Source organism: Chaetodon trifascialis, chromosome 14 (genome assembly GCF_039877785.1).
Source record: "Chaetodon trifascialis isolate fChaTrf1 chromosome 14, fChaTrf1.hap1, whole genome shotgun sequence".
Classification (NCBI taxonomy): domain Eukaryota; kingdom Metazoa; phylum Chordata; class Actinopteri; order Chaetodontiformes; family Chaetodontidae; genus Chaetodon; species Chaetodon trifascialis.
This window is the reverse complement of record NC_092069.1, coordinates 17717505-17733600: the sequence shown is the minus strand read 5'-3', so window position 1 is coordinate 17733600 and position 16096 is coordinate 17717505.

The following is a 16096-nucleotide window of genomic DNA, read 5'->3' as shown; positions in this document are numbered from 1 at the left end:
AGGAGTAAATTATGTATTTGCTGAATAAACCACAGTGGCTGTGTTTGTGGTAGGATGAAGGAATGAATGTGATCTTTGGTCTATGGTTCAGACAAATAAGCCACACAAAGGAAATACTTGTTCATAGACTCTACTGATTGTTGGTTTTGGTATTTTCATGGTGTTTATTGTCAATAAGATACTGGAGAATACTGTTGGACTTAGATGTTAATACTATGCAACAAACAGTCAGTTCAACAGGGAGTGCTTGCCTGAATATTGTTCCTTATCCTGACTAAATGTGCCCACGAGTACTTTCAAGTCGTATGTTGAATCCTAAGAAAGCAGATACTTTGTGCCCTTTAACACTTTGGAAGAAAATGAATCTGCTTAACTCTGTGAGGCAAGCGCCCTGTGTGCCACGGCTGCTTTGTTGTGCGTTAATGCCACCAGGCAACTTCTCAGGCATGGGGAAGATTACCAGTCACATCAAAAGACCCAACTGCCAATCTCAACCTGATGAGAACAGAAAAGTTTCTCCCTTTCACTTACAGGATTCCCAGAGGTAATCCTACAACTTTCCACATGCATGTGTGACCGGAATACTTGTACGTATTTATGTAACTGAACACAGTTTTTAACTTGTGCATTTTAACATTTGAAGTACTTTATTTGCTGCAGCTTCTCGTGTGCATTTGGTGGCCCAGAGCAATGCATTTGTGACCCCAGAGCCACCAAATGACTCCCACCATTAATAATTTCATTATGTGGAACTTCTTAGCAGTTGTGATGCTTCACAAGGCAATCGAATGTTTATGCCAAAGGCTAGTGCACATCCATGCACATCCTGCTGTCTATATATACCACTTAAGGTCGTGGTGGTGGAGTAAAGTGTGTGTGTCCACTGTAGATGGAGGAGAAATCAGCGCAGCGGTTTGACCTCTGACCATTCATCCTTCAGCTCTTATTGCATCAGTCCTGCCAGAAACTGTCCTTTTGCTGCAGCAACAACATCAAGGTCCCACATGTATAACCATGGCCTTTGACAGCTGGAATGGGTCCACACACACGCAACCGCGTGCACACACACGGTTAAAAATACCCATAAATATACCTGACCTGCTTGAAAATGTGGTTTAAAACCCCTTTCAGCTTTTAATCTGCAGGAAATATGTGTTGTGTTAATCAAATCACATAAACTAAGATGAAAGTTGTCAGCTACACAAAGAGGAAAGAGCAGGATATTCAGCAATATCGTGTACCTAAAATGGATTTGCATTCATTCCACCACTAGCTGATGTGAAAGGTTTTGGTGCATCCATGGAAATTAAACCATTGTCTCTGACTAACTTCCAGAAAAAGGTTCAGCTGAGTAGAGTGTCAAGTTCAGCCATTTGGCTGAGTAAACTAAAAGCTTTCATTATCACATTCTGGCTGCTAATCTGTTCTGATTCTGTCACATTCTTATCAGTGTTACTAATATTTACTTGAATGCAGTGATCATATCTCTTCATCTTCAGATTCAGCCTTTATCCGCCCCACAGTTGGTGAGCGGAGAGATAAAAGCAGGCAGAGAAGGATTTGACAGTCCCATACTGTAGGTCTGACGAGTTGTAAAGCCCTGGGGTGACGTAGTGGACCAATCAGCGCACATCAAAGTGCTGCCGTGCTTAAGTGTCACCATTACATCATCGTGGGGGACCTGAAGCTGTCAGTAATGGTTGGCTAATGATTTTGTAGCAGTGGAATTTATCCATTCTTTCTTGTTGAGACTCCTCTGAGTGTACAGAACAACCTCTGGCAAATCATATGTGTTGGATTCATAGCTCAGGTATGGGGGTATAACTGCCTGGGGCAACTCTGGCTAAATGGATAGTTAAATCTGTCTCCATCTGGGTGGGTTTCCACAGGGGGGATGATGGAATAAGCTATAACTACCTGGGTTCCTCACTCCTACAACTCCCAGCATACCATTGATCCCCTTTTCAACCCTCCAATCATCCCGTCCTATTTCATTCATATTTGTCTGCTCCTAATAAACTGTTAAGAGCTGTTAATGGGTCAAACACCACATTTCCACCAGGGGATCGATAAAGTGTGACTTACATAAATGCTGGGCAATTATCAATATTTATCAATGGAATATGACAAAACAAACACAACCTTGAGGCAATGTCTTCCTTTTCATCCACACGTTTTAGTGCCATGCAGGTAAAATCTGCTTCTTTTCCTCTTAAGTAATATTTAATACGGCCTCAAATATATCTGCTTCCATTAAATGCAAGGCTCAGACATCTCCACCCTGGGGAAACCATGTGACCCATCCTGGATGAATGGAAATGAACAGCTCCTCCAAAACCTACTTCCGTGATCACCTGATTAATTTTGGATATGTCTGTCTGGGATTTTCATCTTAGCTCAAGGCTCTCCCTTACAAATATAATTGACTTTCAGATGTCCTCTTGTCATGCGTGAGCTCTTCCTGGTTTTGATTGCTTTGTCCTTTTCTGGTAATATATTCAAACTGAAGTGGACCAAAAACAAATTATGAAAACAGGCGTCTGCAACAAGTTTGGTTGCATGCACAGGCACACAAACACACTCATGCCTGAATGCCACGGCACACAGCCACTGTGCTGGGCCGCTCGCCCATGAATGGAAATGCCCCCGCATTTGATTTTTAGCATCAAATGCAAGGCAAACTGTCCTGACCTTTGTGGTATTCCCTCCCTGTGTGGATGTAGTACATGTGTGGAACGTGTTGTATTATGAGAGCATCAACACTGGACAACTGAGAGACCATGGAGGCTCGGTTGGCTCAGGTGCATGTGCACGTAGCGGGGATGTCTTGCGTGTGAATGGCCTTGAATTACTGTTGCATGGCATCCTCTCTCCCCCATCACTCTTTCACAGTTTTATTTCTACTACATGAAATATCCAATAAAGGCACTGAAAAGGGGTTGGACACTCAAGGTCCTCACGCTCTAAGGTAATGAAAAAACATTAGTACACAAAACAAACTACACCCTCAAAAATGACTGAGGTTAGCTGTCATGTGCTTTTCACAAGGTCAAATTGGCCCACGCGACATATTGGCATTTTAAGACATAACAGATAACATTATTGATTACAACCTCAATTCCAAAAAAAAAAAATGTATTGTTTGACCTCCTTCACATCATTGATTTTTGTAAATATATGCTTCTTCTGAATTTGATGCCAGCAACACGTTTCAAACAAGATACTACATGAGCTTGGGGACAAAAACTGATCCTAAACTTCTCCGGTTAAACTGACCTGGTCTCCACCTGATGAAGGACAAACCTTTCTGGCTGGGTTTTGGTTCATTTTTCTTGTACTTAAAAGTTTGAAACAGGTAATTTGGCTCGAGTATGACACAATGGTTAAACCAAAACTTTTATGACACAGAATTTTATGTGGAGTAGGTGATTTGAGGATGGTGTAAACTTTCCTTTGTATTATGTAACTGTAGCAGCTGAGCACAGTGCGGTCACTGCAGGTTCATTTCCTCAGTCACCTCATCTGCTCCATTCCCAGTTTCCACCAAGCATCCATGGCAAAAACTATATCTGCAGTCATGTCACCCTCAAAATATTTTGTCACACAGGAGGTTTGGTCTGGTGGTGTGTTTTCAGCAACACATGAATGATCATAGAAATATGAATATTAGAGGAATACTATAGGCAGCAGTGTCTCTATGATCCTCTCGCTTTCTCACGACTACACGTTGCTGCTTCTTGCTTTGATCATGAAGGTGACATCACTCTATATGGTATATCGGCACCAACATGGTATAGTATTGAGTGTTTATAGTATATAGTTCAGAGAATATTGTAGATCCAAACGTGATATAGAAAAGAAGGGCAGGACTAAAGTTTGGTCCCTTTTATTCTAAGGATTCAGCCTCACTCTCTAAATCATTGTGACAGCCGGATTAAAGCTTCCACAAACCATGAAGTAAATAAGAAGAAATAAGCACGAAGCACAGCTGACTTTCATAGAAATATTAGAGGAATACTATAGGCAGCAGTGTGTCTATGATCCTCTCGCTTCTTCACGACTACACGTTATATAGGCTCCAACATAGTATAGTATTTAGCGTTTATAGTATACAGTTCAGAGAATATTGTAGATCCAAGCGTGATCTAGAAAAGAAGGGCAGGACTAAGAGAATTACAAATCTATCTGCTCCTTCAGCACCACGCACAGCGCCATGGATTTATCAATACACAGCACTGTTAGACTACTGATTCTTCAGAGCCGTGATCGGGGCCATAGATTCGAACTTGCACGGATCTCATTCAGTTAAAGGATCAATGAGTGAGGCAGAGTAGACTAACTAAACAACCCCTCTGCCCCTTGCACTCTTTCTGCTACTAGGGGACATAAAAGCTTTGGATGTTAACAAAGGGGGTGATTTTTGACCGTTTTGCTTACAGAAAATCACTTACTGCTTATGACCTTCACGAAGACAGAAGGCGCCTCAGGACTGTTGCATTGCATGTGTAAAAAACACAAAACCACAGAAGGGTTGATTGCGATGTTGGGAGTGAATCACTTGGGTGTCATCTGCCAGCTTTCAGAATTTCACTCTGGCTTCTGTGGGATTTTGTTTCAGAGCATACAGTGTTGTGCTGCTGCCTGTGAATCAAAGCCGACACTCCTGCTCTAAATATATAAACTGACTGACAGGCAGCAGCTCCTCCTCTGCCTGCTGCCACTGTGTTATTCCCATTTTACACTCAGCTGAGTTCGAGTGTCTTGTGTTTGCTGTCATAGCTAACAACGTGGTTATAGGCCTCCCCTGTGACCTATAGAAATGTGCTCTCACAACACACTTAGGTCAAAGGTCACACTGAGCCACTAATTGTATCCCAGGACAATGGGTGATTCATCTCTGATCAAATCTGCAACAGTAAACGTCACCTACTGTTTTTTGATTAGAAGTCCATTTTGGTATCAATGTCTTATTACTTTGTGTGCAGTGGGGAATAAACCGGCTGTAACCTGCTCAAGGTCGTTTTTATAAGAGCCAGATTTTATTCAGAAGCTACAGATAAATGTTGAAACACAGCGCTCAGTATTTAATGATTTCATTCAATATAGACTCCCGTAAAAAGATCACACAGGTTATCGTCATTTGTAAAAGTTATTAAATTGCTCATTTAGCCATGAAACCCTTTTTGCAGCAATACCGTTAAGATATTCAGCTAATGGACTGAAACAATTTGCTGATAGCAAGACAGAGAAAGGGCTTATAGTGATAAAACTGTGAGATTCTTTTGTATCTTGTAACAATTGCAGGCTTTCCCAAATTAAAGTTACACACTTGAAAACGACTGAAAAGAAAGCAGTTAAGAGCATACAGCTGCACCATCTACACAACCATGCTTCACATGTTTGGCATTGCAATTTTTGCCCAGCTAGAGAAGAATAGCTTATTTCATTTTGGACTCTAGAGTGAGACTGCAGTGCAACATCTATTTACCAAGCTGAACTAAACGTCTTCCTTAACCCCTGCTGGCAAATCAGTATTATCATAACTGAAGTGAATTTGGTGCAAGCTATCAATGTCATGCCAGGATCAGGTCCTGAGGAGGAAACTACAGTAGAAACTCTGTCACATGAAATAATGCAAAATATTTTGCCTCAACAGTCGAACCTTTACACATTAAAGGAGCAGAAAACTATGCATATTTCCGGTATAATCTTCACACAATAACAGCTTAGCATGAATCACACTCTCTCTGTGAGAAAGACACAGCTAGAGTAGGCTAATGTCTAATGAGAGCCGGCTTTTGTTTCATCACAAAATCATTTGGTATTGAATTAACACACGACTGTAATCAGTGATACATTGCAGATGAGGCAACAATAAAACCCCACTGCAGTTTTAACAGCAACAAGTAATTGCCTGACACATGTTTCCCTGTAGACTGTCATTAATTAAACAACACTCATTATCTAAACTTCACACCTTGTCACTTTTGCCTCTGGAGATGTCACAACTCTTGTGCTATAAAGTTTGGTCTCTTTTATTCTAAGGATTCAGCCTCACTCTCTAAATCATTGTGACAGCCGGATTAAAGCTGCTACAAACCATAAAGTAAATAAGAAGAAATAAGCACGATGCACAGCTGACTTTTTCTGCATTAAATGGGATGATGTGAGCTCATGCTGTCTCACCTGCAGCCTTATGGGTGGAATATTTCATGGAAACTGAAAACAGTGTCACAGCACTTGACATCAAATGATATAACAAGTCACTGTGTGCATCGTTAGTTATTACATATTTAGTTTAAAATAAAACAACCTTAAATACCTGTTTGATTGATTGAATTTGATTGTTCAGACTTTAATACATGTGGAGAGCTACTGGGAAGTTACAGAATGATAGAAAATCCTCTAAATAGATAAATAAATCTAAATCTAACAAATAAATCTGGCCTTTGTTAGAGTTACATATTTACTCTCATCTCTTTATAAGCTACATACACATGGTAACACAACCAACATGCCCTCCAGTAACTATAAGCTGCACACACATAGCCTTTAGTAGCCTTTAGTAGTTCAGAAAACACAGAAAACTAAATAACATATCTCGTGTCAGGTAACACATAATTTACATATAGAGGGGGGTCTAGCTATCTTCTCTTTCAGGGCGCCTGTGGTACCAGCCTGTGGACCAAGGAGGGAGCACTAAAGTCTAAACCACGATGATCACCACCTGTTTTGACCAATCAGATAGCTGCACATTTCTTTTTAAAACTCTGTATAATCGTAAGTCAGGCGTTCTCATTCTGGTGGGTGGTTGCAGCTAACTGCTAACAGACTGCGATTTCCCAAAAGACTGAGATCCATGTACATGCACTCTATTTTATCAGTGTGTTAATAAATATCCTTAACTGAAGACAGAATATCTCCTGACCTCTTTCTGCAAAAACGACCACGCTCACACCTTTAAAGGCATATTAAACCAATTCTAACAAAATTCTTGCTCCGATGGAGAATTTGACAGTGAAACTTCATAATCTGTCAGTTTATATTGAAGGAGTGAACATGAATGAACTTTTTCCACCTTATTTCAACAAAAATATTGATAGAAAAGCAGAGAGAGCTGGGTTTTACAGAAAACCCCCACCTGGGTGTCTCTCTTAACATATGACACAGAGAGTGCTCATCATAGCACTTTCTGTGTTTCTCTTGCTACAAGGCAGCTCTCACCAGTGAGACAGTCAGTTTATCCCACAGAGTCACACTTAACCTCTATGATTTAATACAAATAACATGGCCTGTCCATCAGATGGCACCCATGAGGTCCTTGACAGCGCTGCCTCATCCTTATTGCCTGCTGTAAACCATAAACAGCAGCCATTTCTCGGAGCTATAACGTGTACCTGCCAACACGCATCCACAATCCCCTGCTGTGCCGTCACTGGCAGTCCACGACTTAACCTTTCACTTCTCATTCTCCGCAGCCGCTTCTTCCCCCCTCCTGCATCTCATATTCAGACTGCTGCCTGAATATGTCATGGCGCATGGGGAAGCAGAAGGTTATGGCTTTGTGCTCAGTGATAGATGGGCTGTGCAGAGTGTCACAAGGCATCTATTGAACATCTGGAGGCAAGAAGTGACAGGTGCTGATGTGCCCAGTCTCGAGGCAGTGCCCTTCAAATGGTATCTAACTTCCATTCGCTTCCTGGAAAGTCTTGTTTTATGTGTAAATCTTCCAAGAAGAAAAACGTTTTACATCACATCATGTTTTTAAAATAGGATAATAAAAGACAAAAGGTAACAGCTGCTCATGAGAATTCTTACGATATTATTGAGAAACTGTGTTTGCTTAGTGCTTCTTCAGTTCAGATGATATGAGGCTTTTGCTCATGCTGCAGCCTCAGTGTGTTTGTGTGCTCATGTGTATGACTCTGTGAGTACTCGGATCACTGATGACAGGGGTCTTATCCTCCCCTTGAGCCTCCCTTTCAGCATATTTCCCTGTAGAGCCACCTTTACCTTTCCACACTCTCTGTTGTTTTCTTCCTCCATTTGTGTCCAGGCTTTTCACTTTCACTTTATGCTGCAGGCCATTTCAGCTCTGTCACTTTGATCCTGTGCAAGCCTGCTGTGTTTGTCCAGCAGGACTGTGGCAAATATGAATGAGTTGAATGCAGTAATTCAGTTGGATCTTTTTAATATACAAGCATGCACTTTGAATTTTACAAATCCAGGAGCTATGGAGCAACATTAGCATGTATTTGGAGTTGTGTTTCTGGCCACCTGATGAATATAAGTCCGAACATTCACTCTACTTTTGAGCTTTAGTTTGGTCTCCACCAGCTACTGCAGGAAATATCAGGCTCTTTAGCTGCTAAATGTTTCATTATGCACACCATCTAGCTGCTAACTATATCTATCTGTTGTTCTTTTGCTGAAAATGACACACTGAGAGCAGCAAGAATGATATTTTAAAGTTGTTGTTTGGACAGATGAAAAATGAGCTGAAATTAGCTATAAAACTCTTGAATTCTCTATAGTTTCATCACTACAAGCGACTCCCACACTTTGTCACATCGATTTCCCACTGTCATTTCACACATTTTTATTATAAAAATGCTGATTATAGACCCTTTAAGTAAAAAGATAAAAGTATATATCATAGCATTGTTTTTATGTATGCTTAACATGTAAGAAACTATTGATGTTGTAGGTCGAGAGCTAATTTAACAACCTTAACAACAATTTAACAACCACTGTTGGGTACTTTAACCTGTAACAATGCATCATATATCACAAGCTTATCATGTTTTGAATGTAAAATCTAAGTCTGCAAAGTAACTATGGATGACAGATGAATAATGTGGTGCAAAAAGTAATAATTTCAGAGTGCAACAGAGTGGAAGCATAGTAGTTGAAGAAATGCAAATACTTCAGTAAATTACAAACACCTCAAGTGTACTTGAATAGATGTACTTGTACCAGTGCTGTTAACCTTTAAACACTTCATCTTCAGTATTTTGAGTTATGGATGGCTGAAAAATGAACTGAAATACAGATACTTGTGCTCAACTAGATGCATGTTCCGGTTATGGCGGGTGTTAAACAGCCTTTTAGGTTGATGCTTCCTGCTTTCCTTATGCCCCCTCACAGAGCCACAAAAAACCAGAATTCCTCTTTCATATATTTTTATGATAGCATATAAACAGTGTGTTTTATTTGTGGGCATAAATGGTTCTCCAAGGAGCACTGCCTCATACTCGAAGGCAAGGAAAGAGTTTCGGGGTCAGTGTGTGAATTGCAGGAGGATTTTCTTCTGATGATGTTTGTGGGAAGAAGATGTGCTATTTAGCCTTTAATTAAGAATCCTTCAGTCTGAAATGCAGAGACATTTATCTGCACCTCGGGGTCTCCTTGGCGCAGTAACTAAAACTCAGCTCTCATGATGTGTAGCTGGTGGTTCCTCAGTGTTCCCTCCCTGTGATTTATCACATCAATCAGCCAGTTACTGTACGTATTGTTCTCACAGTCAAGCAGCGGCCCGGCTGAATGACTTAGGATGCAATTGGGTGATGACATCTGGAGGAAGCAGCAGAGGCCAGTAATGAGCTTGTATGTCAGGATTGTAATCTCATCTAGATGTAAATGTATTCTGGTACAAGTTGGCCCACTAATTTATTCATTCAAGTGTTACTTCATCAATTTATCCCTCATCTCACAATCAATGCACTGCAAAAGTCGGTGCGAGGGAAACTGGGCAGAGGAGATTTCAGACTCCACTGTGAGATGTTGAAGTTTTTCCTCTCAGCAGGCGAAGACATGGGAGAGGCGAGGTGGGTATTTTTTCACTTCGAATGCGAGATTGAGAAGCAGCGCGGCTTGTGTAAGGCCATGTAATTGCTTCATATTTAATAGGACAAACATGCAGCCGGGTGGGTGAGAGTCGGCCTCAGACGAAAGCAGCGGTTGCGTGCCCCGTGCTTGTGCTCTTGCTTCTATCCTCGTCGGCCTGTTTCCGGTATGCACTTCTCGTGTTTGCTGCAGCGGTGCATGAAACGTTTCAGCAGATGACTGTGGCCGAGCACTCACAGCAAACCTGTCTCACTGGCGTGTATGTGCAGACGTGTGTGTTGAGTGGTAGTGGGTTAGTCATGTAAAACCTGTCTTGTCTTGTTGCACTCGTGAAATGTACTGCGGCTATTTTTGGAAGATGAAAAGAAAACATAACCTGAAACTCTTTTTTTTTTTTTTTTTAAATCTCAGTTTCTTGTTCTTTTTCCATACACCAGAAATCTGTTGGGGGACCATTGTCATTCATTTGTTAGCAGCACTGTTGCTTGCTGGTTGGTTGGACCTTTCAGTGGAAAGTTTGCATGTTAGTTCTGTGTCCGTCTTGCTGAAAGTTACATAACAGATTTCCCAGAAACTTTGGACGCTACGTTATAAAAGCAGAATACAGTCATTTGCAAACAAACTGTTTTTACCATCAACTGTTTTACGAAGTCTTTCTTACCTCATGCAGTAATATCCTTTATATTATCATCAATCATGTGTTCACAAAGTGGTGAACCTCGCTCCATCCTCGCTTGTGAACAGCTGAGCCTTTCCAGGATGCCCCTTTCATACCCAATCATGATACTATCACCTGTTACCAGTGAACCTGTTTACCTGTGGAATGTTCCAAACAGGTGTTTTTAGAGCATTCCTCATCTTTCCCAGTCTTTAGCTGCTCCTGAACTAACTTGATTGAAACATGTTGCTGTCATCAAATTCAGAAAAAGCATATATTTACAAAAATCAATGAAGCTGATGATGTAATACATTAAATATATTGTCTTTCTACTGTTTTCAATTGTTTATTTTTAAAAAAGCAAATTATTACCTTCTGTTTTATTTCTGTTTTTAACAGTGTCCTAACTTTTTTTTTTTTGCAATCAGGGTTGTAGATCACAATGCAGAGAAAGATGATAAGTTGATGATAAGATGGTGTAGTTATAACCAATAGTTTATCCATCTACCCAGCACCACTCACTGGTTCCTTGGCACTAGGAAAACAAAACTCCAGAAAGTCAGTGCACCCAGCTGTTGTTGGTCAGTAAATAGCTGCAGTCTGTATCTTAAACTTTGAACTTTGCAGAGCCTGTTTTCAGTCTTTATGCTAAGCTAAGGTAAATGAATGCCAACATCTCTTAAAGCCCAGCCATGATAACCCTGATGACATCAACGGGGTTATTTTCTGACTCGACAAAGCTCCTCCACGTGTTCAGGTTCAGCCTCTTAAACTACCCCACCTCGTGTGTTCACCCTCTTATAGTCTGACCTCCTCTTGTCAAATGCGATTCAGAGTCCTGCCCCCTCTGACCCTGCACTGTTAGCCAGGTAAAGAAAATGGATGGATGCACTGTTGCGAGTCACTGCCAGAATTCCTAAAATATGAATCCTCACCTGTGAAACATTGATTTTGTGTTTTCCTGCTGTCACTATGCCATCTGGGGACGATGACTCGATCACTGTGTCGCTTCACTGGGGGGGCCTAATCTTGTAGAGCAGATGAATGGTAAGTGGTCTCTAAAAGGCTGTCAGTGTTTATTAAATGATAGCTCTCTGAAAAGGTCATCGACCCTGTCTGTTCTCTCTCACACACACACACACACACACACACACACACACACACACACACACACACACACACACACACACACACAAACATAACAATCATTCCTGCCCTGCCATTCCCTCAAGCAAGGCAGACGTGCAGTGTGAGTCGTAACATTGAGGGATAAACATGAAGACCAGTGTCACTCGGTCAAATACTTGAGCTCAGAAATAATTTCAAATGTGTTCTTATGGAGCCGGTTTGATGGACGGTGATGGTTTTTTTTGTGCTGTTTGATAGCAAATACAGAGATCTTGTGTTTGTGGTTTGCTCAGATTTTAAAGTGCAGCCACATTTTAACTGGTTAATCTCTCACAAACATCCAGGAGTTGGTACTTTAAAGCTATAAAAAAATATTGCTAATCACTTTTTTAATTTGATCAGATAATACAAAAGTAAGTCTAATGTACAAATTATCCCTTTGACATAATGCACTGGCAGTACACAAACAGTACAAGTACACACATGGTCAATTAAACACACAGCTTTCTTATATTGCTGTCCCAGCATGAACACATTAAGCACGCAGGATAGAAAGGCATGCAGCATACAACATGGTACTTCCAAACACCAAGAAATCCTACTTTTGGATCCATTTCTGTTCTTTAATGGCACAGAAACGCTGAATGCTCTGATCAGTGGACCACAGTAAATAAAAACACATTTTCCTTTTTATCATCACTAATTTATTCACTGTGATTTAGTTTTAGGGCTCCTTATTTTTGTTCATTGGGTAAAAAATAGCCCACAATTTTTATTTTTACTCATTTATTTATTTATTTTGGCATTTATGTTAAAAACTGTGTGAACTGAAATGTGCAAAATTCCATTTGCAGTGCAAGTGTTCAGTTTATTGGCTTTTTAATTACTTTGAAGGACTTGGAAGGACTCAGTTTATCTTTCAATTTCATTTTAGTGAAAACATAATCTGAGCTGTCCTCAACATGACCAGACCCACAATCAAGACCATGACCAGACCAGGATACCATTAAGCACCGTTTACTTGTAAACGGTGCTTAATGGTATCCTCTTGCAACAGGAAACAGAAAAAAAAATAGATGCTTGGAAAGATAAAATCAACATAAAATCATCTGGTAGTGCCCAGTAGGTCTTTCCAGTGAAAAGCCTTCAGAGGAACAGAGTTTTGTATGAATTAAACAGGAGAACTGCATTGTTAATTTGACCAGTGGTGACCTGGGTGGCCGAACAAATACCACCTGGATCGACCTGGATCGACTGATTAATAGACAAGAAATTTAAGGCGACTCCAAATGCAAAAAAAAAGTTTCCAAATACAGACGAGACTACAAGATGAAATGCATAGTAATGTTTCTTTTTCAACGATTGGATAACATCGTGCAGTGGGTGTAATTAATGATACTGAATTATTCATGTATACAAGAAGATGCAGTACATTAGCCGTTCATCTCCAGAAGGTGACACTTTCTCAGCCTGGGCTAATGGAATAATTGTCTCCTCTAATTCTGTCAGTTGAATCAAATGAACAGACACTCAAATTAGTGACTCCAGAGGTCGTATTTCATGTTGGACCCATATTTTAGCGGACGTTTAAGGAGAAACTGGGACGACTACAAGGTCACGTCCGTCGGTAGACTCATTAAGAAATTGGTCAGGTGTTACACAGTCAGTATTGATGGCATATTTACAGTCTGTATCACTGTATAAATCTCTGTAATGCTGCAGCTCATAAATGTTTGATGCCTTTGTTTTCATTTGTACCATTAAGTGGTGTTAACTTGGAAACTGCCTGTTAAATGATGTTGTTACATGTGTGTTTGTGTTTAACAGCCTAACTTAGCTTAACATGAATGCTGCATGTCTCATATGGCTTCATTTTGAAGACGGCTTTTAAATAAAACATGTTTACTTCACAGCACTGTGATTGGTTTTTCAAGCACCTCACTAAATCAATGAAACAATAATCAGCTCTCGCTGCGCAGGCTCTGTTCACACTCTTTTCACACCCGTTGCACTGGCTCCCTGGTTTCTGTGTGAGTTGTTGTGGATAAAAACCCTGATTACCTGTAGGATGAGTTCAGCAGGGGGGCGGCTGAGTAAGCTGGTGTTTTGACATGATCGCCTGCAAAGATGGACAACTACACTCTCCTCAGGATTTTGGTTTCGTATTAAACAATGCCGTGAGGAGACTTAACCTCAATGAAATCACAATTTAATGTTGGATCCCCGCCCCCCCAAGTCCCGGTGGATGGAAACACTCAGCTGTCATTGCAGTGTGTTTGTGTCATTTTTCAGATCCCTGCCTGAACTTTAATGTTACTGAAAGTCAGGGATGAGATTTTGTTCTAAGGAGAGCACTACCTGTTTAAATCAAACGCTCACCCTGTTGAATATCAATGGACCCTGTCAATGGCGAGTGGAGTGGACACCGTTTGCAACAGACTGAATACAGATCAGGAGCAGAGCCACCCTTTCAAGCCTCTGAACAGAATATAATCAGTGAAGTAAGCCACCAAATCTCATGCAAAAAAAAAAACTCTTTTCTTTCACATTATTGGTGTTGTGTCATGTTGAATTATCTGTCTGTTTCTGTCCTGGACATGCATGGTTGTTACCTTCTGTGTCAGCTAGATGTCAGCAGCTAACAAATTTTGGTGGGGACGCATATTCGAGCAGGCCACACTGAAATGTTGGCATGACCTCTTCCTTTACACTGAGCATTATATACCTGGGGTGGACAAAATATCAAAGACACTGTCACTTTGCAGTCTAATGCAGACAAATAGAACACAACAAATGCACGTTTTCGACCTTTAGTTGAGAATATGTTTCATTTTAGTTAAACCCTTGTCAGTGGTGGTGTTCGGTGATTTCATATTGATTATATAGTGTTCATTGTTTGTGATTAATGACTGTTCCCTTAATTAAACTGTAAATGGAGTTATCCTTAATTAATGTATTGAATACACTGAATAAAATTAACATATTCAATTAGAACAGCTTTTAGTGTGCGTCCTGTATTGTGCACGTGCAGAATATCTTGAAATACTGATTATCCAGCAGCAGAGGGCAGTGTGTGTCCACCTCTCTCCTCCTCCTTAAAGCAGACTTGTCTTCCGAGCTATGAAATTACTCTGGCAGCTTAAATGAAGACATCCCCCTCTGTTCCTTGGCAGTCATCTGCATGCTTGTTTTGACTGCCTCCATATCCTACGCCTGTCCTTACAGCGCCATTTAATGTTTAACAAAGCAGCAGCAGCTCTGTCTTTTCAGCCTGACGGAGGAAGGTGCCGAGCCCAACATGCAGGCAGTGGCTGTGATGATTGTGACCCCATTAAAATGTGACTGTGTGCCAAAGCTGAACTGGACTGCTGCTGCTGCTGCTGCTGCTGCTGCTGCTGCTGCTGCTGCTGCTGCTGCTGCTGCTGCTGCTGCTGCTGCTGCTGCTCCTGATGAGGGGACTCCTTTATATCATGCACTGAAAAAGTCATCAATATAGAATCATTTTCTATGTATTTTAAACTATTAGTTTGCATCCTGGAGAGGTATTCTGTCTGTTTTTTTTCCATTGTATTTCAACCACTTAATAGAGATTTATCTTCCAAAGTCAGTTTTTCTGCTTTGTTCAGGCTTGAATTTAGCTTTACAGTTTGAGCTTCTCCGTTGATTGCAGTTTAGCTGGCCTGAAACATACTGAACTTGAGCTGATGAAAGAACAAATTTTACTGTTTCATCATCTAAATTTGTCTGGCGTGCATGAACTACATGCAGGGGGAGGATATGAGGTGGTCATCCCTCTTACCACCACACGTAAGAATTGGCTATCTATCGAATTTATGCTCCAAACAAGTTGGGGGCAGCATATCACCAGAAAGTTCTGGTGTCCACCCCAATGGAAAGCAGGAAATGGAACCTAGCAAAGATATTAGGACTGTCAGTGATGCATTAGCATTAGCATGCATTAGGATTACTGACAGTGTCGAACTGTAGTTGTATAGTTGGCTTTCTTTATCAGCTCAGTGGAAAATGTTAGCATTAACAGCTGTTTACTCACTAGTCCAGAAGAAAGTTTGCAAGTTCAGCATCAAACTGCACCCCTTTACTCTCCAGCTTTCTCTTTTATTTAAGCTTTTTACTGCAAAAAAAACAGCGTAAGCTGAGAAAAATCACTCGATCTCTTGGGTTTATAAAACCTTCAAAATCCACTTCTGAAAGCTTTGAGATTTTTATGTTTCCACACATCAATTAATAACTAATGGCTACTGTTAATAAATTATTTACCAATGCTTTATAATTCAGTTAGAAACTATTACCAAGACGTTAGAGTTTATGAAAAACTCTCCACCTACTTTATCCCCCTCAAGAATGACAAAACATCAGCGAGAGAGATTTTTCACAACCTGCAAACTGAAAAGTTGTTCTTATTAAAGACTTATAACTGATCTCTAAAGCAATAGTGATTGATTT